The sequence below is a fragment of the Molothrus ater genome, chromosome 2 (assembly GCF_012460135.2).
Source record: "Molothrus ater isolate BHLD 08-10-18 breed brown headed cowbird chromosome 2, BPBGC_Mater_1.1, whole genome shotgun sequence".
Classification (NCBI taxonomy): Eukaryota; Metazoa; Chordata; class Aves; order Passeriformes; family Icteridae; genus Molothrus; species Molothrus ater.
Genome location: NC_050479.2, coordinates 4,048,073 through 4,070,871, shown reverse-complemented (window position 1 = coordinate 4,070,871; position 22,799 = coordinate 4,048,073). Strand labels below are relative to the sequence as shown.

Sequence of the window (22,799 nt, the reverse complement as noted above, 5' to 3'; positions counted from 1 at the left end):
GTGCCAAATGTACCTGGATGACCTGTCAGACCAGTATTGAAGGAGGTGACCACACTATGTACTTTCATGTTTTGAAAGGTTTTTGAAGATTTACAGAATGCTTTGAAGTTCTGGGATGCCAATTACCTTGAAAAAGTTTTGCCCTTGAAAGTAAAAAGATTTTTTTTTTCCAGAAAGGAAGGGAAATTGAATTTATTCTCTATTGGAGAGTGCACTTTAGACCATTAATGTTTAGGTCAAGGGGTGTTGTTTGTTCTTGAGAATTAACAACTAAGTTATTTTAAGAGTGTCAAACATTTGACTCTAATTTAAAATAGTAATTTTATCTTCTAAAAAACAACATGAAGAGCCCTCCAGCAAATGTATTAATTGGACATTTTTTCTGTGGGCTGGTAGAAGTTCCAGCTTCTGTGGTTTGCAGAACTGGCCAATTTTGGGCCAATCTTTCCTTGCAGGAGTGAGGCACTGCTGTAATATTCTACCAGAGCCAGCTTCCCTCTGCTTGGCAGCCGTGCATGCTGCCTGTCTGATCACTGCATGCAGTTTCATGTGTGATAAAAGAGCATCCCTTATCAAATAAGAGCAGGAGCTTCCCTGGGGAGGCAGCTGCTGTCTGAATCTAATGAAAACCCCTCTGGCTCTGAGATAGCAGGGAGCAGCCTGTGCCCCTCACACACCCACACTGACACCAGTCCACTCCAGAGCACTGGGAGGGTGCTGGGGTGTGCGTGGAAGGGGCAGAGCCTGAGCTTCCATCAAACACTCGTTAAGGAGAAGTTGCTCTGGTGAAATGGGCTGCATTATGGCTGGATCCCCTGTTCTGGTGGTGTGGTTGTGGCCCAGAATATTTGTACCTGGTCAGGTGGACCGACTCCAAAGTGAGTGCTTGGATTTGTCTTTCATCTCTCTCATCTTTCACTGTTTCCTTTTTCTGTGTGGCTATTCAGGATCCTGTTCCTGGACCCTGCTCCTCAAGTTTAGTCCTCCTCTAGATAAAAACATAAGTCTTCTTCACAAAACTCATGGTATTCTTGATTAGTTGATCCTTCCCCACAAGGTCACCCTAAATGCCTTCTTTAGGCAGAGGTGGAGGGTGAGACATGGCCCATGCAGTTGTTTCTGGGTGACAGAGTTGGTAAATAAAAAACACCTTCCAAAACACAAACAAGGGGTTAGCACTGATGCATATCTTTGTGGCCTCCTTGTGACAAATTGCCTTCCCACCTCCCTTCAGTCTATTTATGGCTTATCCAAGAGCAGTAGCTCACATCTGATAGAAAAAGCAGAGTGGCTTAGATGGATTTGGTCACTGATCGTGAAATTAGACTGGCCCTCTGAAAGAAAAACATGGCAGCAGTCCCTTTACACTTAATTCCTTCACTTCTTGTTCCCTGTGCCACAGATACCTCAGGCATGCAGGTGCTAACCACTGCTGGCATCACTGAATTTGGAAATAAACCCACTCGTGCACAGGAGATTCTTCTCCTCCTTGTGTGATAAAGTTTTTACCTACTCTGTTAGTAACTCTGCTGGATAAAGTTTCACCTTTCACAGATCTAATTAAAAAATCTCTTAAATGATCTGATGCTTCACTTCTCCAGAATTTCCATTGTCACCTCTATCTAAGCAAAAAAGATCTGCTGTCAAAAGAGAGTAGGAAAATTTTGTTTCAGTAGCTCAGGACTGGGCAGGATGAAAATTTAATCTATTTCCATTACTTGCTACCTCTAAAATGGATGGATTTTTTTCTTAGTGAAAACCCATGTCAAGCTATAAACCAGCTGGCTTAACAAGACTCTTAGTGGTAAGGGGGAAATTGCAGTAATTCCAAATATAAATTTATTTAGTGCCTCAGTGTTTGTTGAGTGACAGCCTCGTGTCAGAGGAGCTGATCTAAATTCTTAGTTGAAGGGAGATTTATGAGAAGGGAGTGCAAAGAAATAGGAAAAGAAAAAAAAGAAAAAAGAAAAGAAAGAAGCTTCAGGAATACCATCAGAAATGTGAAAAGAGCAAGCTGCCAGCATCAATGCTGAATCAGGAACCATGGGGCAGAAAATTTTCATTTAGCAGCTATTATCCTGCTCACTTTCTTTTCAAGGTATGGACATTAAAATCATGACCAGTGAATTTTTCTCTTCTTGTGATTCAAGGATTAGCAGTTCCCAAATTCCATATTCACTAAGACACACAATATTAGAAAGTTATGAGAGATCTGGAACAAGGCATCTAGTGCTGTCTTGAGAAATGACTCCTGGTGCTTGGGATGAGAAGAGTTCTGAAGAATTTCTATAAAGGATAATGAGCCTTTAACATGAAGAGAAGAACTAAAATTATTTAAAGGTTGCCTGGGAGTCACAGGGGAAGAGATGATTGCTTAAAACAGACTGCCTGCCTTCATCTGAATAAATGTCACACTTCCTAATTCCACTTTAGGGGCTGTATATAACGTGATAGAATTGTATCCTGAAAAAATTACCTCCTGAAAAGCAAGCTTGAATTAAGGCTTGCATGTTCCTGTGTAAATAATCTGTTGGAGGCAACCACATTAGCCCTGCCCCTTCTTAAATCTATCACTTCTTTTTGTGACAGTGTGGAGCCTCACAAGTTTTAATCTGATCATCAAAACATTTCCAACAAATCCTGTCTGCCAAGAAAACAGAATTGCTTCATTCACTTTCCCCTCAAATATGCTTCTTAGCTATTGGCATTATATGTGTTTAATACATAAACCTAAAGCTGTCAGTCAGATCCACAGCTCCTTCCAGCAGGAACATGCTAATCCCAGCTAATTCTTTCAATGCCAAGTTTCACCACTTAGGCTTTTTTCTAAAAAAAAAAAAAAAAAAAAAAAAAAAAAAAAAAACTTGTTGCCTGTGACAAGAGCTGATGGAATAACAGGAGAAGAGGCTGGTGGGGAAAGGGAGCCGAAAGGGAGCCTGGTAAAACTGGTAAAACGTGGAGGCTGTTCCTGCACCACATTGTGTTTTTGCTGCCCCTGCCTCTCTTACACTGCTGCTTGTCCATGTTGACCATGACCTCTTCCAGGCCACATTTGTTCCTCACCATCTTCAGCATCTTCAGACAACTCATGGAGCAAAGAGACCTCCATCACACATGCTGCTGCAAAAGAAATAAAGTATAATAAAATCAAACACAAATAAACCTAGAAGATGCTTATGGATGGAGACTGAATGGTGGAGCTCTTTTCTCCCCTGCAAGCTAACAGTTGTTCCACCATATGGCTGAAGCACTGCAGCATTTGTTTATTGAGATGGATGGAAAGCTCTGCCTGTGAAGCTTTATCCAGGCAGGATAAAGGGACAATTTCCATGTGACCAGGCAAATGAGTTTGCTCTGCTGCGACACCAGCAGCAAAGCCAGCAAGCTGTGATGGAGAACTCACTGTGCTCTGCTCACCAGGGTGCCTCTAAATGCTCATTTTAGTCTTTGGGAAAATAATTCCTTGCTGAGAGCACAGGAATGTTGAGATCAGCCCAACTGCTACTTTGGTTTGTGTATAAAAAGCCAATTTCTCATTAAAATGCATGTATCCCACAAGATGTCAGTAAGGGTGGCATTGCATGTTCTACATTTGCAAAGATAGATTATCCATGATATGTGGTAAAGAAAGCTTAAATTCACTGTCTCTAATACCTCCAAAAACACTTATAAGAAGGACAGGAATAATGCTATGTCAAATTCACCTGAGCCCAGTTATTTTGATATTTCTTAATCTTTCTTTGCTCCATTTTTCTCACAGTCCCATGGTCTGTAAATACTATTTTCTGTGGAAAAACAAAACAAGACAAAAGCTCCCTTCTCTTTTTGTATGCCCTTATTTACTGTTTTCTTCTTTTGAAAGTAAATACTTTTTTTTTTTAAGGCTTTTTCATTTATTTGATTCTTCATCCTTATTTTGCAGTTATCTCAAGTAGGGTACACTTTCAGGAAATGGACAAATTTAGCCAAAATTGGTAAAAATCTCTAGCTAGAAGGCTTGCATGTGTCCTGAGAATGAAAGAGGGGGGCAAAGGCAAAGGAAGCAAAAAATAATTTCCTTGAATTGCATGAGCTACTCTCATGCCCCAATCAGTCCTTCTATTGAGCTGGTGAGCTGTTCTTGCCCACCTTTACCCTTGCCCTCATGACAGGCTGCTCTCTCCCTCTTTTACCACCAGTATCTTGGTAATCAAAGGTAAAAACTGTGTTAAACATGAGGTTGTGAATAAACTGTCCAACTCCAAGTCAGTGCTGATGAACTTAAAGCCCTTTTATGTTTTAATTTTGTGTTCCTGCCCATGGCTGGGCAGTTGGCAGTTGGAACTTTCAGGTCCATTCCAACCCAAACTGTTCCATGATTCTATGACTTTCAATTGTCTATTCTCATTACTCTAATTGTTTCTTTTCATGACTCTAATTGTTTATTTTCATGAAATGCACAGTCCAAAAGACTCCATGAGTGAATCTTGGATGAGATCTCCCTGGATGCAGGCGCTCCCTCTCGTTAACAAAACAGCCCATTTCTTTCCCTAACGAGGTCCTCCCCCAACCAGAAAGGAACAGGGGTCTAAATGCTGTTTTCTGCCTCTTCAAAGTGCTGGCACAGCTTTGATTTAGGGACTTGCACTTTAATCACCCATCATGTGTCATCACCCCGACAGGCGGCAGCAGCCGCCAGACACGAGCGCCGATAAATTGCGCCGAGAATCGCTGGAGCGATCCTTTGTTGATTTTCCTTTACAGCTATTCCATGGCAGATCAGCTGTCATAACAACACAGTGCCTCTGGCAACAGAGGGAAATTAAACATGAAGTATGTTCAAGGTAGCTGGTAGAAGGCTGGAATATCCCTTTTCTTCCGTGCCTTCAAACGCTCCCTGCTCCTCGCGGTAACGCCAAGCCCGTGGCAATTCTCTTGTAAGATAATTGCCAGCTGTGCTGCAGCACAAATACTCAAGTGGGTTTGTATGCAAATCTTTGCAATGCTCTCATTTAAGGAGGAGAGGTAAGAACCTCTCTCTCTTGCTCTTTCTTTTTCTTTTCTTTTTTAATAAATATTTTTTGATCAATATAGCAGCCCTTTTTCTGTTCTTCAAGGCTGGTTGCACAGCAATGTTTCAAGCAGAAAGGTAAAGCGGATTTTTCTCCCACAAAGTGCATACAGGCTCTGCTGTATCAACAGTATCATATTTATTGCCTTTTTTTTTTTTTCTTTTCAAAAGTAGATGTCTCTCTCAGCTTTTTGATGCCCAAATGGCAACATTCAAAAGGTAGCAAGGGTGAGGCTTATTTTCAGAAATTTTATTTCTAGGGAAATTTTCTTACTGGATACAGACTATTGAGGCTTTCCTGAAAAATAATCAGTTCAAGAAAATTGTGACAGTTTAGTCTTTCAAATGCCTTCATGTCTTCATGGTTTTTCAAAAGCTTCATAAGGGATGGGATTCAGAAGCTTCTGTTTTATTTTCTCCCTTCCTTGAACAGATTAGTACTATAAAAACCACAGATATTTTAGCATGTTCTCCTTTCTCAACATTAATATTTCTTGTGTCTTGTTAAATTATCCCTTTATTCGAAGGTGTTATGTGGCTCTCAGATTGCAATGAACTCTGTGTCCAGGTTTACCCAGCTGTGCTCAGAAAACTCTGTGCTACAGGGATCATTTCAGATCAAGGGCTGCAGCTCTTCTGTCTCTGAACACTGCTGAAACAAGACTTGAAAATAATATCTGATCTACTCCTTCAGCTGAGATGGTGGAGTGGCAGGGATTGATACCAGCTAGACAGATAATCCATTCTTAACAACCATCACTGAGAAAGTACAAATGTCAGTTCCACAGTATTTGGCATGATTCTTCAAACCCTACTGTGCTAAAGGCAATAAATTATAATTCCAAAATGTTCTAAACTGGGAGGAAATATTCTGGAAATTATTCTTACTGCTGGTTTAAAATCATAGAATTACAGAATATCCTGAGCTGGAAGGGATCCACAAGGATCATCCAGTCCAGCTCCTGGCCCAGCACAGGACAGCCCAAGAGTCACACCAGGTGCCTCAGAGCGTTGTCCAAAAGCTTCTTGAGCTTCTTGGCAGCCTTGGGCCATGACCAGTGCCCTGGGGAGCCTCTTCAGAGCCCGAGCACCCTCTGGGGGAAGAACCTTTCCCTGATCTCCATCCTGAACCTCCCCTGGCTCAGCTTCAGGCCTTTTCCTCGAGTCTTGTTCACAATTCTTCTGCCCAGGGCAGAAGTTGTGCCTCCTGTGCAGGGGAATTGCTGGGCTCAGGCCCTGCCTGTGGCTCCGGGGCCATTGCTGGGCCTGGAGCAGAGCCTGGGCCTGCTCTGACCTCTGCACACAGGGACAGACACAGGGACAGCCAGGGACTGCCAGGGACAGGCAGAATTCCCAGAATTCCCAGAATCCCTGGGTTGGAAGAGACCTTCAAGACCATCAAGTCCAGCCCAGCCCCAACAGCTCAACTAAACCCTGGCACCCAGTGCCACATCCAGGCTTTGTTAAACACACCCAGGCATGGGGACTCCACCACCTCCCCGGGCAGCCATTCCAGAACTTTCTCACCCTTGCTGGAAAAACCCTTTCCAGAACTTTCTCACCCTTGCTGGAAAAACCCTTTCCCCGCTATCCAACCTGGATTTCCCTTGGTGCAGCTTGAGGCTGTGTGCTCTGGGTGTGTCAGTGCTGCTGGAGAAAGAGCCCAGGGCCAGCTGAGCCCAGGCCCCTTTCAGGAGCTGTGCAGAGTGAGGAGGGCAGCCCTGAGTCTCCTTTGCTCCAGGCTGAGCACCCCCAGCTCCCTCAGGGCTTCCTCACAGGGTTTGTGTTCCCAGCCCCACTCCAGCCTCCTTGGCCCCTCTGGATGTGCTCAGTGTCCCCAGGTCCTTCCCAAGCTGAGGGGCCAGAGCTGGGCACAGCACTCCAGGTGTGCCCTCAGCAGTGCAGGGACAGAATGACCTCCCTGCTCCTGGGACAGCCAGGGACACACAGGGACAGACCCAGGGACAGACACAGGGACACACAGGGACAGACCCAGGGCCAGGCAGGGCTGAGGCCCCTCTCTCTCCCTGGGGCTCCTCTCCAGGCTGAGCAGCCCCAGCTCCCTCAGCCTTTCCTGGGCACGGAGCTGCTCCAGGCCCTTGCTCAGCTCCAGGAGCTCCTGGCCCTGCTGTGCTGAGGAGAAATCAGGAATTGCATTTGGACATTTAGCCCAGAAATTCTTGTCAGAACACACCACTCTTATAGAATAAAAATTCTTCAAATGTATTTATTTCTGATGTTTTCTTAAAATTACAAAGTGGTTCTGTATCTCAGAGTCAGTCGCACAAAATAGGTCCTCATACAAATAGTGTTAGGACAGTGTTTTCATAAGTTATTTCTTTTTTCCTTCAATTCTTGTGGTACAGGAATAATGAGTAATCACTAACCATATCCACAATTGAGTGTTGATGTTTACTGTTTATCTGAATCAAATAGGTTTCAAATGCAGCATGGATACAGGTTTACAGTCTTGATTTTTCTTGAATGTATGCCTTTATTTAATACTTAGATCTCTACATTTATCTGGATTTTCATGCTATGAAACCTACTAATTTTTCTGAGTAATATTTTAAAATGCAAATGCTGCTGTGAATGCATTAGTTTCACTTGTGAGGAGGGAGTTGTTTGCAGTGTGTTTGATGGGTTTAATATTTGCTTCTGGAGGAGGAAGTGAATGCAGGATCTATTGCAGCTTATTTTTATATTTGCAGTGTCATCAAAAGTTGGGTCTGTGTCTAGCTAACAAAGATTAAATGAACTTAAATCAAGAGAGCATTGTCAAGCAATAGTGGGATGTAAATTAATTTAGTGGCTATGTGCAGTACACATGACTATTTCCAGTTCAGAAAAGGTAGCTTTATAGTACTGTCCTTCTTCCTTTTCCTTTTCCTTTTCCTTTTCCTTTTCCTTTTCCTTTTCCTTTTCCTTTTCCTTTTCCTTTTCCTTTTCCTTTTCCTTTTCCTTTTCCTTTTCCTTTTCCTTTCCCTTTCCCTTTCCCTTTCCCTTTTCCCTCATCTCTTTTTGTCTGTGTCAGTCTTACCAGCTTTAAGGTACATCTCATTTAGAAAGTAACCCTGTTCCAGGGTTAAAACAGGTACAGGACAAAACCTCAGAACTCCCCATTATTATTTTATATCAGTTTAGGATTTGCAGAATGCTCTCTGAACAGCCAAAATAGAGGTCAGAGTCTTAAATTATATTTCTTCTTATATATCAGCTTCTTCTGCATTTTCAATTACTTAGCCACTGTCTTTTTAAGTAAAAAGCTTATATTTCAAAAGGTTATTCACTCTTTTATAAATTAATGAATGCTGTCATAGGTGCTGCATCATAATTCTTTCTAGTTTTCATTTTTTATTTATTTATTAATATTTTTTATCCTTATCTTTAATTTGAAGACAGAAAACCTGAAGTGAGTTATAACAAAAATAGTAAAAATTATTTCACAATATCTGAAGAAATATGTAGGATATAAACTACATTTGAGTATCAAGTGACACAGATGCCAAGTCAGTTGCATTTTTCTGTATAAATTCTCCTGCAGCAAAAGAAAACTGTAAAAGAAGATAGTTTATATGCAAATATTTTCTGCTTTGGATAAGAGTTTATTTCTTTTAAAAAATACTATCACAAGTCACTATCAAACAAAGATGATCTTTTACAGCTGCTTCCATCAATGCAACTCAAAGCTTTTTTTTAAGGAAAGCAATTTTGCCTTCAAACATAAAGAGCCTTTTTTTTTTTCTGGTAGTATTTTCTTTTCATCTTCAAAATAGATTTTCAGAAATTGTGTGGTGGTTTTGTTCACATTCCTCTGTGAAAATCCTACAGTGTGAGAACAGACCATAGAGTCTGTGATAATCAACATAACAAAAAATTTTAAAATTAAAAAAATTAAATTAAACCTTTGCATGTCAGGTACAATCAGAAGAAAGGATTTGCAAATGCAGATTTTCTTTCAGTAATTTATTTGCTTGGTGGGAAACGTTTCCTTCACCCCATCCCCTTCCCTGACCATTGGGATTTGCTCACTGCATCAGCTCCCATCCTCACTGCACATTCAAATATTTGTAGGGTATGAGATGCTTGAACAAATCTGAATACGTTGCTTTCATCTTTCTTGAGAAAAAAAAAAAGGAAGTGTCCAGTAATGACCATAGCAATTGATTTCTGGGTGTCCCCACAGTATAGGTAACTAAAGAAGCATGGCTCCATTTTTAGATAAATCTTATTAGAATCCTGCAGGGCTGAGGATTGAATCGATTTGGTCTGTCAAACCAGGAGATAATGAAAGAATGAGCTCTTACTGTTGGCCTAATTACTTATGATTAATCTTACCCCATCCATTTTTTTTGTAACTGTCTCCATTAGGCCAAAGAATAATTATTCTTACTTCCAACTTTTGTTTTCTTTTCCAATTCTGAGTTGGAATATTTGATCATGTAGGAAATGTGTTGTCCAGGCAGTTATGTGTCTTTGTGACAATAATTCTAGATTCTCTGTCATCAATTATTTGGTGTTTAGCTTCCACCTGGACAAATTCCTGCCCTGGGAAAGCAATTTTTTGTAATTTTATAGATGTAGGTGAGCACAGCACCAAATTCAGAAAGGAGAAATGATCTTTCAGGGAGGGAATAAATTTTATAGCTCCAACCACCATTCTTGACTTGTGAAAGAGGTTTTTCCTTTAAAATCCCCTTGTACAAGTCTCCTGGTTTAGGGAAAATTTGGGAGAAAACCTCTGAAGGAGTTCCTCTAGAGAGCAGAATCAAGAGGCCCCTCCCCCAGCTGGTTTGGGAAAATATTTCCTTGGAGAAAAGTGGAAAAAAAACCCTGTTTATTTATCAGGCAAAGCATTCACAAGCACAGAGAAAGAGATCAATACTAAATAATAAAAAAGACAAATGGGGATACAAGCATCATAAAGTAACCCTTGGACAACAAGATGATGTGTTCTCAGATGATGGTGGGAGCAGCCCAGTGTGTGCAGGGATTGGCAATGACATTGAAACTCCCTGCTTTTATAAATGAAACTTCTGGTGGGATTTCCTATCCATCATTTTGCAAAAAATACTATTAGGCTGTAAAATATCTCTTGCTGTGTTTGATCTATGGAAATTAAAGGCCTCAATTACCAATATTTCTGTGTCCATGTGCAGGAATGTGTGGCCACTCACAACAGAAATACAGAATCATTGAATGGCTTGGCTTCTGTGGGTGATTTGGTGAAATTTAATCCCCAAAGTCAGATCAACCTAAAAAATGCATCTTAAATATTATGCTCACACAGCCATTTTTTCATCAGAGCCCTGATTTATAGAAGTAGCATGGGCACAGTTGTCTTTCATGTAATCTGTGATGTGCTGAAGGATGTTTAGCAAAGAGGATGGTTATTTAGGAAATTAAACATATGCTGCTTAGATTTGGTTTAGATTTGGGGGTTTTGTTCCTGTTGTCTTCGAATTTGGCTTAAACTTTTAAGAAAAAATCCTTCAGCAAATGTTGTAATCCTTTGAGAATGAATGGTAAAGCAGCAATGTCAATGGCCTGGCTTTCAGTCAGCACTGCAAGTTCTCTCTGTTCTGTTTCCCCATCCTGAACTTTTCTCAGATTAGTTAAAATAAACTCTAAAATCACATCATCAGTGACCTAACAGGAACATTTTTCTACTAACAGACTTGCCATATTGATAGATAAGTACCTGAGAAACAATCCTGTTCTCTTGCTTCTATTTCTTTCCTTGCAAAGGGCAAAGGTTCCAAAGGATCTAATGTAATTTCTGGAAGTGAGATGGTATAAACCTGTGATCACAAAATCAGAAAGAAACAGAAAATAGGGCTCTTGCATAAGTCCATTTTGCTGCAAATCATCAGAGCAGTACAAGGAGCATCTGTTAGATGATTATTTTTTCCTGGCTTTTAATTACTAGCCATTGATTTGGGTAATTGCCCACAGGTACACACACAATAGTGCAGCAGGATCTCACTTCTGCAGTCTTATCTCAAAACTGGCTTTTAAAATAAGTGCCTATCACTGTAAGTGCTCTGCAAGAAAGCAGCACTCTGCTGTATTTTTGTCTTCCTTTGCAATGCAACCTAAATGTTGCATTTACAGCAGGAAGGAGCTGGCTCCTTGCCATGCACTTACAGCCATAAACCCACACTCTGAGCAAGGCAAATCTCCTGCTATCAGATTTTTAAGTGGTGACTTGCCGAGCTGAAATAAGGGAGAACAGACTTTCCATAAGTGGTTGCATATTGTTGTGGAAAATCCAATTACCACTTGCTAAATGCCCAGGTCTGAGATTTAAATAAGAGCTAAATGAAGTGCCTGGCTTTTAAGGAAAATGGGAATGCACCTAAACAGTGAGGAAAACCTTTACAGGAGAGCACAGTAATCCCTGGGTGCCCTCAGGAGTTTTTGCTGATTCCCTGTAGCATTCCCAGTCCAATTTCAGGGAACTCCCCAGTGGAGAGACAGCTGTGAATGAAGACTTGTGAGTCTTATTTGCATATATAATGGAAATAATGCATTGCACAGAGGTGTTAACTCTCTCCCTTTGGGCTCTTAAACCTTTCAACGTGGAAGACCTCCCAGAAAAGGTTAAAGAAGTATTCAAAAACTGAGAAAGGAGAGAACAAGCTGGCCAGAAGGAGAAGGCTGGCACAAGCACTATTTAGTTTTGAAAGGATGGCTTTTTCCTTGGCTGTGATCTGCTTTTACCCCCTGTTTTCTGCTTATTTCACCTGTCAAGGCCCAGGAGCAGAATAAATCAGTCTCTCTTCTGAATGAGGGGGCTCAAATGTACAGAGCAGTGGCTTGGCAGCTGCTGGGCTGTGCTGGGTGTCCCAGTGTCTGCTGAGCATGGGCATAGGCAGAGTAATTAAAGACAATTAAAGGGGTTGAATTTCCTCTCATTTGCTGTGGGGTAGGCTTGTAGACCTGGGCAGTTACCATGGCCTTGCTGACACCCAGCAAGCCCTTCAGACAATACAGATGTGCTTTTTAATATAAATATACGCATTCAATCTGCTGCTTTTCCCAAGAAGTTCCTTAGATCTTGTCCAAACTCAAGATTATTTCTTCCTTTGCTGATTATTCCAGTTTATTCCAATGGCATCATGGCTTAGCTGTAAACCTCTCACATGGACACTAGAGCAATAGTTGACTTTTTGCAGCATAATTAGAATTACTTCCAAAAGCAGGAGACCAGAGAACAGGCAGATGAAGCCCAAAACTTAAGCCTGAAGCAAATTTTGCTTCAGCTCTTGAGTTTGAGTGAGCTGAACCTGGGAAATGCAGGAGCCTGGAAGGACCAGGGATTTAACTTGGGGTCATCCAGGGATATTTTAGCTTGGAATGCACAGGAGTTTGAGAGCTTTTAAGGGATCTGTCACATACTCCCAGTTTGCTGATACCAAAGCAGCTCAGCTTAGCAGTGTGTCAGCCTATCTCTCATGCAGAGTGATGTAAACTAACCCAGGGGAGCATTTCAAAGATGCTGAAATGGGAGTGACCTTGAGGAGCTGCACTCTCACACGAGCATCAATTGCTTTCATACCCAGAAAAGGCAAAGTCAGAATATATCAAGTGTTATCAACCATCCAACTGGTTTGAGTTGGGGGTATCTGTACCCTTTTTTGTCTCTCTCCATAAAATAAGTGGATTTTTTTTTCCCCAAGTACCATTGGATACCCAAATGAATATATTTGTCATTATGGAAATAATGAGCTGGAGAAGAAAATTGTCTGTTTTCCTTAAATCAAATTTTACTCATTCAACCCTTTCCCTTCCCTTCCCTTCCCTTCCCTTCCCTTCCCTTCCCTTCCCTTCCCTTCCCTTCCCTTCCCTTCCCTTCCCTTCCCTTCCCTTCCCTTCCCTTCCCTTCCCTTCCCTTCCCTTCCCTCTCTTTTCAGATGTTTTTATAAAGGATGTTATAATCAACAATTGCAAAAATAATGCTATTAAAAATTAAATAATATCTGAATTGTAGACATTGATTCATATAAGGTTCCTGTAGACCAAGATTAGGTTTTCCAGTTCTTATTTTTGCATGGAAGAAAAAAAGCACATTTAGTTCTGACTCAGGAGCTTTAGGAGGAATAATCAAACTTTGCTTATTTTTAATATAATCACAGTATTTTTAAAATGCAACAGTACATATATGGAACCTGCATGTACACATACAGAAAAAAAATCTTTTTGAAGTAGAGAGAATAATTTCTGTGTGTTAACTCCTTTGTTATGTCTCTTACATTGGCTGTTGCTAACATTGCTCCAATTTACTATTCTTGAAATTACTGCTCTAATTTACCATTCCTGAAATTCTGACTTTGCATTTCTCGACTTTTAAAATATTTGGTAGCTTACACCATGAAAATACATGTTGTTATTTTATTTACTTTAGCTAAAACAAATCTAGTGCGCACTGAAATAAATCCAGTGATGATTATTCTGGGATAAAATGTAAGAAGGGCCGCTAAGTACACACATGTTTAGTGTTTCAAGGCCCAGAGCAAAGTTAATCGTGCATATAAATAATTATTTGTGCACATACTCATAATCCATATGGTCACTCTATGACAATTACATGTAAAAGGCAGTTAAAGTCACAGAGATTGACTTTGCATAGTTCTGAAACACCTGGACAGGAGGGATGTGCTGGGTCCTCTGGGCTGCTGACCATAAAAGAGAGAAGGAGCCCACAGAATGCAGCAGCATCTCTCAGAAAACCACTTCGATGATTCTGTTTTGCAGGAAAATATCCCACTACCACCTCTCTTCTGGAAAAGCCCAGATAGATCTCTGTGCATCTTTGAACCCCATTCAGAATTTCAGCTTTGGGAGGAGCAGCTCAGCTCATGGTTCCCTGGCTTCCTCCTGCCCTTTTTTAAATTTTTCTGGAGGATCCAGCATGATCCAGCTTTCATCAGTTGTAGCTTTTCTGCACAAAGACAATTTTCAAACATCTTCCCAGGGATCCAGTCTCATAATTTCTGTAGACACATTGTAGGCAGCTTTCCTGAGGACTTTCATTGGAAATTTCATTCACCCACAGCTATTTTTGTGTGGCTGCTCCTGCATGCAAACATGAAAATATTTGAAGTGCCCAAATAGAACCTTCTGAAAATCCGAATAACACAAAAATATCTATGTAAAATTTGTGTAGCTTTAAGGGAAAAGAGTGGATTATCAGGCTAGAAAGCAAATTTTGGCAGTCTGAATATATCTTTTTTTTCTTGGGAAGCTCTAAGCAGTGAGAAGCAGAACTGAGTTTGTGGTGACATTACACCTAAACCATGGCAGGACTTACATCAAGACATTGGACCATCAAATATATTGGCAAAAATATGGCAGCAAAACCTAACAGGAAGCCAGAGAGGGACAATTCATCAGGAAGCAGAGTGACAGGACGAGGGGGAATGGCTTCAAAATAGAAAAAAATAGGTTAGAAAGAAAAATAGGTTAGAAAGAAATTTTTCACTGTGAGGTTGGTGAGGCCCTGGCACAGGGTACCCAGAGAAGCTGCCCCTGGATCCCTGGCAGTGCCCAAGGCCAGGTTGGACACTGGGGCTTGGAGCAGCCTGGCACAGTGGAAGGTGTCCCTGCTTTCCATGGCAGGGGTGGCACTGGATGATCTTTAAGGTCCTTTCCAACAAAATCACTCTGTAATTCTGTGATTCATACATAAAAATGCTTCCCATGTCTGAACTGCCTTTGTGACAGCCTGCTTTCCATGCAGACAAGGATGTGAGGAGAGTGTTTTCTGTCTTGGGGCTGCAGGACCAGGAGGGGACAGCCTGAGCTGCAGCAGGTTTGCTCTCCACATCTCCAGCTTCATTATTTCACCGTGCACACTGATGAACTGTAATTGTTTCCTGGCTCCCCTTGGTAGGAGATGGGGTGACAAAGGGGTTTGGAGCACTGCTAGGTTCCTGTTTCCCTCACTGATCTCTATTAGAACAATCATTATGATAATGATTCTAATCTAAGCTTCTGTAATATAACTGAGAAATAAATGCTTCTTGGTTAATATGCCTCAATTAACGGGTCACCCAGTGTAGCTGCAGCAGGTTGCAAGTAAGTAGCTTTCAGGATCTGAGCACAAATGATTATAGGTTTTCTTTCCCTTTTTAGATGAAATGGATTCATAAGCCTTACTCAAATGAATCGCTCTTGTAGTCATTAATTATAGTATACACATGTTAATGACATCATTATCAGGAGATAACATAATGTCCCAAAGACCACGTGCTACAGTTGTTTCCTGTGCAAACAATTGTGCTTGATAACACAGCCTGTCACAAAATGTCAAAAGAAACCACATGGTGTCTCGAAATGATTGTGAAATTATCATGTGTCACAGCTATGTGTATCATAAAAAATACCATCACGACAGAATTTGTCATTAGCTCTTGGGTGAGGGATACTGAACAGAACAAATAATTAAGATCTTGAATATCTCAAGTGCAGCACATAATGCAGCACTGAACTGTTTAAAGCATATCCTGTGACTGAATTAAAGTGCATTCGTCATGAATTCATGATATGCACAGTAAGAGGCAATATAAAGCACCTTGTGAGATTTTTATTTTCTCCTATTTATTAAAAATAGACAGAAATGAATTAGTCCTTTCAAGATCCAACAGTCTAGTTCTCCTTTTAGCTTGTATGAGGATTGGGTACTAAGACTGTAAGAAACTTGTCAGTGTAACTCTTATTTTAACAAATTAAATCCTGCTCAAGTGAAAGTGCCAAAGTTGCTCAAGACCTCTGTGGGAACAGAATATCAGTCATGGGGCCTCATTTGAGCAATCTCATTTTCATCCTTTCCATGATGCAGCAAAATTTTCAAGCCCCTGGCCAGCCTGTGGGGTTTGCTGCTGACAAATAGCAGAGCTATCCCCTAAGAAGGACTGAACTCCCCCTTTTGCCATCCATAGATTTTGGCAGCATTAGCATCTTCTGCACTTTTCCTCCTGAACTCAAGTGGAGATTTATCGGGCTCTATATTTTGCGTTTTCCTGTTTTCCTTTCACCACCAAACTGGAAAACAAGATTATTCTCCTGCTGGAAAGAAGCTGTGCGAAATCATTGCCCAGAGCCATGGGGTTCTGCAGGCACAGAAAGGTGGAACAGTTTCCCCCAGGACACCAAAGGCTGCTGGTTACAGAGATGCCAGAAGTTTTCCTCCTCCAGGGCTGCCTCCTCTGCAGGGTTATGTGGGACCTGCTGGCAAACAGCTCCCTCAAAGACCCATCAGTACACTCATCTCCAGAGCTGAGCTTTTTGTAACCCACAAGACTCTGTTTTCAGATGCTCTGATGATAACAGGAATACTGCTTTAATCCTGCAGTAATTAGTAATTTAGTAATTAGCCATCAGCAGCAAGGCAGACAAAGGGAGATACCCAAAATTTCTCCTCCATCAAGAGTCTGTCCCTGTCCCCTCAGGTGATTTCCCACCTGCAGAGCTGCCCCAGCCCAGGGAGGAGCTGGAGCTGCTGCAGAGAGCCCAGAGGAGGCTCCAGGATGAGCAGAGGGATGGAGCAGCTCTGCTGGGAGGAAAGGCTGGCACAGCTGGGATTGTTCACCTGCACAGGAGAAGCTTTGGGCTGAGCTCAGGGTGGCCTTGCAGGGCCTGCAGGAGCCCCAGGAAAGCTGGAGAGAGACAATTTCCAGGGGATGCAGGGACAGCACCCAGGGAATGGCTTCAAACTGCTGGATGGCAGGGTTAGATTAAATCTTAGGTAGAAATTCTTCCCTGTGATGGTGATGAAACACTGGAAGAGGTTTCCCAGAAATTTTGTGGCTGCCCCTGGAACCCTGGAAGTGTCCAAGGCCCAGGTTTGGACAGGGCCTGGACGACCTGGGACAGTGGAAGGTGGCCCTGCCATGGCAGGGGGTGGGAATGAGATGATCTTTAAGGTCCCTTCCAACCCAAACCATTCCATAATTCAGTGATAATTTCAAAGTCTGTGTGCTCCTGATGCTGATGTTCCTTTATATGAAAGGTGCATATGAGCCAATCAGCCTTCTTGCAGCAAGCCCAAGAGAGCTGCCATGCAAATATTTTAGAAAATTTAAAGGTGAAAGTCTCTAAAGTCATATCTTAGTTTACATGTTTGGTCTTTGTGGTTCTAAGTGATCCCAAAGGAGCACGAGAAACCATCTCAGAGGCTGCTTTTGAATTATATCTTTCCTCAGCAGTAATAATGCCATGGGAATTCTTGACAGATGACCTGGTTTTACACTTCCTGAGAGAATTCAGTAAGATTAAGATAAGGATTCAGATTCCTCTCTTTTTTCACCTGCAGTTCCAAACCTTCCAATGCTCCTCCACAACTCATTATTCAGGTTTACAGAGCTGCAGTTACCAGCTCGCTCAGCCCTGGCACACACAATAAATTACCAGTGACCCTTTTTTCACCTCTTTGCCTCAAATTTCCATCCTGCAAAGAACACCATCTAATTAAACACCACAACAGGGGCCTTCTCTGGCAGGAGGGGGGATGTTTGTGACATTACCAGAATTTATTCTGGCAAAATCTGAGGCAAGGAAGAGCCTGGAGACAGAGGTGGAGGAGACCAGTGAGATTTATGAGAGACTGGCAGAGCTGGCAATAGAAATTGGAAGAGTTACTGGAGCTGCCAGCAACTTTGCAATCTTCAGGATGGAAAATCAAAGGATTATTATTTGTTAGCAGCAGTATTAAAAAAAATGTATTTAACTGATAGAGGGCTGAGAAAGCTTTTCCTTTCTTTAGTGCTGCAGATTTGGTTGCATATATATATCTTCATTTATTTTTTTAACAGTTCACCAGAGTTCAGCTCCTTAATGAGCCGTGTTTTTGAAGACCAATTCTGGGCACTCAGCTCATACAGAGGAACTGAGTCAAGTACACAGCACAAATATAGGAGCTTTTCAGGAACCACACACTTTAGGATGCTTCCAAGTTATCCTTGGAAAACCTTTGTGAAGTATGAGTTTGAATAGATGAAATTAGCTCAAAAGACAGCAAACATAACCCATATATTATCTGAGGAATAATTTACTCTGCAGACAATAAGGGAATATTTTTAGGAAGACTTTAGCTGCCTAGGGGTGTTCAGCAATTCTTCAAAGCCCCTTGAACACTTAAAAATAAGTGAAGGAAAACAACATCACTGAAAGAAGGTGAGAGGTAACAGTCTAGAAATTCTTAATTTTGCTACAGAAAAAAGTATAAAATGAGAGTATCCAATGTGGCATTCAGCAAGGACTAGCCAAAGGACTTATTTTCATTTAATTTACTATTTTCTAATCCAGTGCATGACCAAAAATAAGGCAAAAATAAGAAGTAGTATCATTCACCAACTTCATAACGCTGAGCACCAGGTAGTCCCTCTACTAAGGAAGAACTTATCTCATGGGGAAACAATGTTTGTGTAATTAAACAATGTATTATCAAACATGATCACAACAGTCTCACTGGAGACTGCTTGGATGTCTCAGTTACTGAAATATGGATGCTCAAATTTGCCATTTAAATTTCTCTTTTTTTTTTAATACAGATAAATTAATCCAGAGGAGATATCTTTTTGTTATATGTATTTTTTTTAATTTTTACATATTTTATAAGGCAACCAGTAGATTAGAGATTTCATTGGAGGTGTTTTCCAGCCTAAATGATTGTGATGCAGTATAGTCTCAGTAGTTACTCCCGAAAATAGACTTCTGTAATTCAAGTTGCATTATTTCATATTAAAGGAAGATGGAACAAACTTTTTTAGACAATTGTTGTATCTGGAAACTCGGACAAAGCAGCCTGGTTGAATAATCCCTCATTTTCTTTCCTAGAATTGAGAGGGCAAAACCTGATGTGCACAAGATGACCTGAAGTAACTCAATGTTATCAATGACCCATTTATTGGAGGGAAAAGAAGGAAAAGAAAATAAATTTGGTTGGAGAAACAATCTGCTTTTATCACCCTTTTCTTTGCACAAGTGTTTGAAATGCTGGGAATCCACTGGGTTTGCCCCAGTGATGCCTTGGAAGGCTGACCTAGAACAGAGCTACAGAATAAAGCAGGGATTGATTCAAAGGCCTCCATGGATGCACCTTGGGCAGCACCAGAGCCCAGCCAGGGCTGCATCCAAGATGAACCAAAATGGCCCCAAAATGCACGGCCGGGCACGGGGTCTCTCCCTGGGATCAGTTCTGCTCCATTTGCATCTTGCAGTTCATTGTCCCATTCCAGCTTTAGCCCCTGCAGTCCCACCCTGCTTGTTTTTCTCTCTCCAGCCCACGGGGTTTGTGCTCTGGGGCTGAGATTTGGATCATTTGTCCTTGGTGCCCAGCTGGAGCAGGAATTGTTTTGTCTCCCTGCTCTGTGCACAGAGCTCACCATCCCAGAATGTGAAGCTCAGCCCCACACACTAAAGCAGCACAGAACCTGAAACATATAAAAGCTCAAACCTGAGGCATCCCCAGTTTGGAGTTGTAGTTGCAGCTGTTCAGCTGTTTTGACAGTGGCAGCATCTTCCTTTTTAGAACATTCATATCCAGTTATTAGTTTGGCATCCTGCTGATGCTGTTATTACTTCAATTTATCTTACTGGTAAGGAAAGTTTAAAAAAGTCACATCATTTTCCAGCATTTTCCACTGTGAATTCCCAGTGAAACACTGTGGGACAAAGGTGTAGCACTTCAACAACGAGGGATTTTTCATGCTAAATTCCAAACAACAGACAGATTTTCCTTCAGTTAAAAGAAATGCAGGAGCTTCTCAAAATTAAATATCAGGATGATTTTTTTCCAAGATCTTAGGTAATATGATAAATTTTTAATTACAGCTAGAGAAAAGGAGTTGGTTAGAGCAGTTATTTGCAGAGGAGGAACAGCATGGATCTAGAACACAACACCATCCTGCCCATCACTGCAGCAGTCTCTCTTTTTAGCAAAAAACAGAATAATTCTTCCATGGGGAAATTCATTAAATAAGAAGCTGACTAGAAGATAACTTTAGTGATAACTTTACTTTGTGATGAAAAAGGAAGTTTCTACCTTTGATTCAACAACACCATAAACTTTTGGTTTATATTTAATTTGTCAAAACTAGTTCCTCACAGAATTAAAATTTGGGAATGTATTCCCAGATGACCACCAGGAAATCCATTTCCCTTAAAGTGCTTTTAGCTTGAATGGATTTGGGTGATTTTGCCAGTATTATCTGAAAAAAAAGACTCAGTTTTGAGAATTCTCATGAATTTGCATAGCTTTTTCTTTTCTCCTTTTCTGCCAAAATTTTCATTTTGAAATTTTCATTTCGTGAGCGTGTTGGCCTGATTTTTAAATGCTGAGCTAATAAAGCCTTCTGAGAAATGCCTTTTGTCAGAGACCACATTCTCATGAAAAGTTTTAGGTCAAAGAAATTAGCTGTTCTCTAAAGGAAAAATAACTTTCAGTCCAAAGCCCCAACAGGAGTGGTTCTAAAAACCTTTCTACCAACTTAGAAGAAACTCTAAAATGTATCATAGAAAAAGCAATAAAACTTGAACATAAAATCCCCCTGGGGATGTGACTAATGAGGCTGTTGTGCAGTGTATAAACTCAGACTATACCTTTGTGATTATTCTTTTTATAATGAAATATAATCTAAAAACCCTCAAAAAACAAAACCCAGAATGACCAAATCAGCCCTTAAACCTCCTGTATTTCCTAAGGCCAAATGAAGATAATTTAATAATTTAGGTACAAAGCTTAGATCTAAGCACAGCTTCTGTGTTTTTGTGTTTCAAGGATCTGATTAACAAAGAAACATTTGACAACCTGATTTTTAAAAAGTCAAAGAAGCATTTTCATATTGCCCTTGTAACCAGCTGCTTCATTTATCACACTCAGCATCTGTCATCTACAATATGTCAAACCCTGCTTGCAAACACGACTTTCTTCTTCCTTTTCTGCGGGTTACATTATCAGCAGTGCCATTTTGGCCTCTGCTTTTGGGCACGTGCAAGAGGTAATGGGAGTTTCTATTCCCTTGAAATACAATTTAAAGGGGGAAAAAAAATTATAAACCAAGTCCTTTGAACTCCTTGGAATGTGGGAAGGAAAGTGACCCCCAGCCCTGTGCCACACTGTGTCCAGGAGATGGATGGCTATAATTTACTCCTGCCTCAAACACGAGTATTTATGGTGCCTCCCCTTGGCTGAGGGGTAAAAATGGTCTCCAGAGAAACAGAAACATTTCTTTTTAAGAACATTTTGAAAAGAGGGATGCGTGGGACAGCTGAAAGTCAAGGGAAGGAGACAATGAGGGTTGCTTTGTCCTTTTTTTTTTTTTCCCCAGGTGATAAAATAATTCTCCTTGATTGCCTTTGTGGAAAATATTTACTGTTTTTTCCCCTTTGTTTTACTCACTCACACACATGTGCCTGGGCATGTGCAGGCACAAAAATACCTTGACCTAAGTTATAGAGATGATAAATCTCTAGGGCCCCTGTACAGCAAAGCACTGTCAACATCAGCACTGTAAAATTTAGCTTTAAAACTTCTTTTCAGCTGTTCTCTGGCTCCCAGCTGGATGAGCACATTGGCAGCTCTGAATGAGCCAAAATAACTATAATCCAGGTCCAAATTAGGGTGCTCTTCCTCTGGCCTCAGACGTTTGGGCACTGGAGCCAAATTCTCAGCCTCTGCTTTTGTCTGGAAGTATTAACTATTCAGTGAAACAATCACAAAACACTCAGCACACCAGGCCTGGAATTCAGATTTTATAAAACACTGCAAAGACACGTAACAAGAAATGTAAAAAATCACCAAAAAATTCCTGAGGAAGGTTCCTAATTTTAGATTTCATAAAAGTGAGAAAAGTTTCTCTTTCTGATTTTTATTTGCTGTAAGAGCTGCTTCTAATTTGTGGGTGATTGAATCTCAAAAAGTAATGCATTTAATATCTTTATAAATATTGTGTTTCTCTAAGCCCTCTTTGTTTCTCTTTGCTTCTCTTTGCTAGGTATTCCCTCTTTCCATGAAACAAGTACTAAAAGATTGTTAATTTTTTAAAATTATTAATTAATTTATTATTCAATAATTATTAATGTAAATAATTGTTACATTTTTTGTTAGCTTGTTAATCAGCTTTTCCTAGGCTGTACAGCCTTCAAGATGGTTCCCAACTCTTCTGGAAATTTTCTGCTTTTATTGAGATTTTCTTCCCCTCTAGAAACTCGTGGCATGCTGAGCAGTAAAAGTAGAAATTAGAACATATAGAGGAAAAGATAAAACAGATGGAGAATTAAGGTTTTGTTTTGGTTTTGCAGAAACAAGCAGACCAAGGTGGTCAGACCATTCCCAAACTATTCTCAGATGGTCTCTCTAAAAAGGGGCAGAATTTTTACTGGATAAACAAAATAAAACTAAAGTAAATATCTTCAGAGCTTTTCATTAGGATTTTATTCATCCTTGTTGAATCTCCTTTCCTGTCTTTCCTGGGATTGTAGCACTTATTACCATTCTGAATCTCCTTAGTTAAGAGAATGTGGAGTTTGAGATCAAACCTTTAGCACCTGATTTCCCTGACTTTAAGCTGGGCTTCTGAAGGATGGTTGCAGAAGTCTGATCAGCTCACCCTGAGGCCCTTTTATCATCAATAAGAAGGTGTTTGTTGCCTTTAAAACAAAACAAATGGCCCTATGGAAGGCCTTTTTTTGTCCCCTCAGTGCCCAGTACAGAAATAGTCTTTAATTTCTAGCCACCAGAGGACCA

At 40.8% G+C, this 22,799-nt stretch overlaps 1 protein-coding gene across 3 annotated transcripts in view; it reads left to right on the top strand.

Annotated features, from left to right (window-relative positions):
- The window catches only part of DSCAM (DS cell adhesion molecule), a 471,096-nt gene that overhangs the window by 317,579 nt on the left and 130,718 nt on the right, over nucleotides 1-22,799 (top strand). The gene's annotated exons all lie outside the window — the stretch shown is intronic.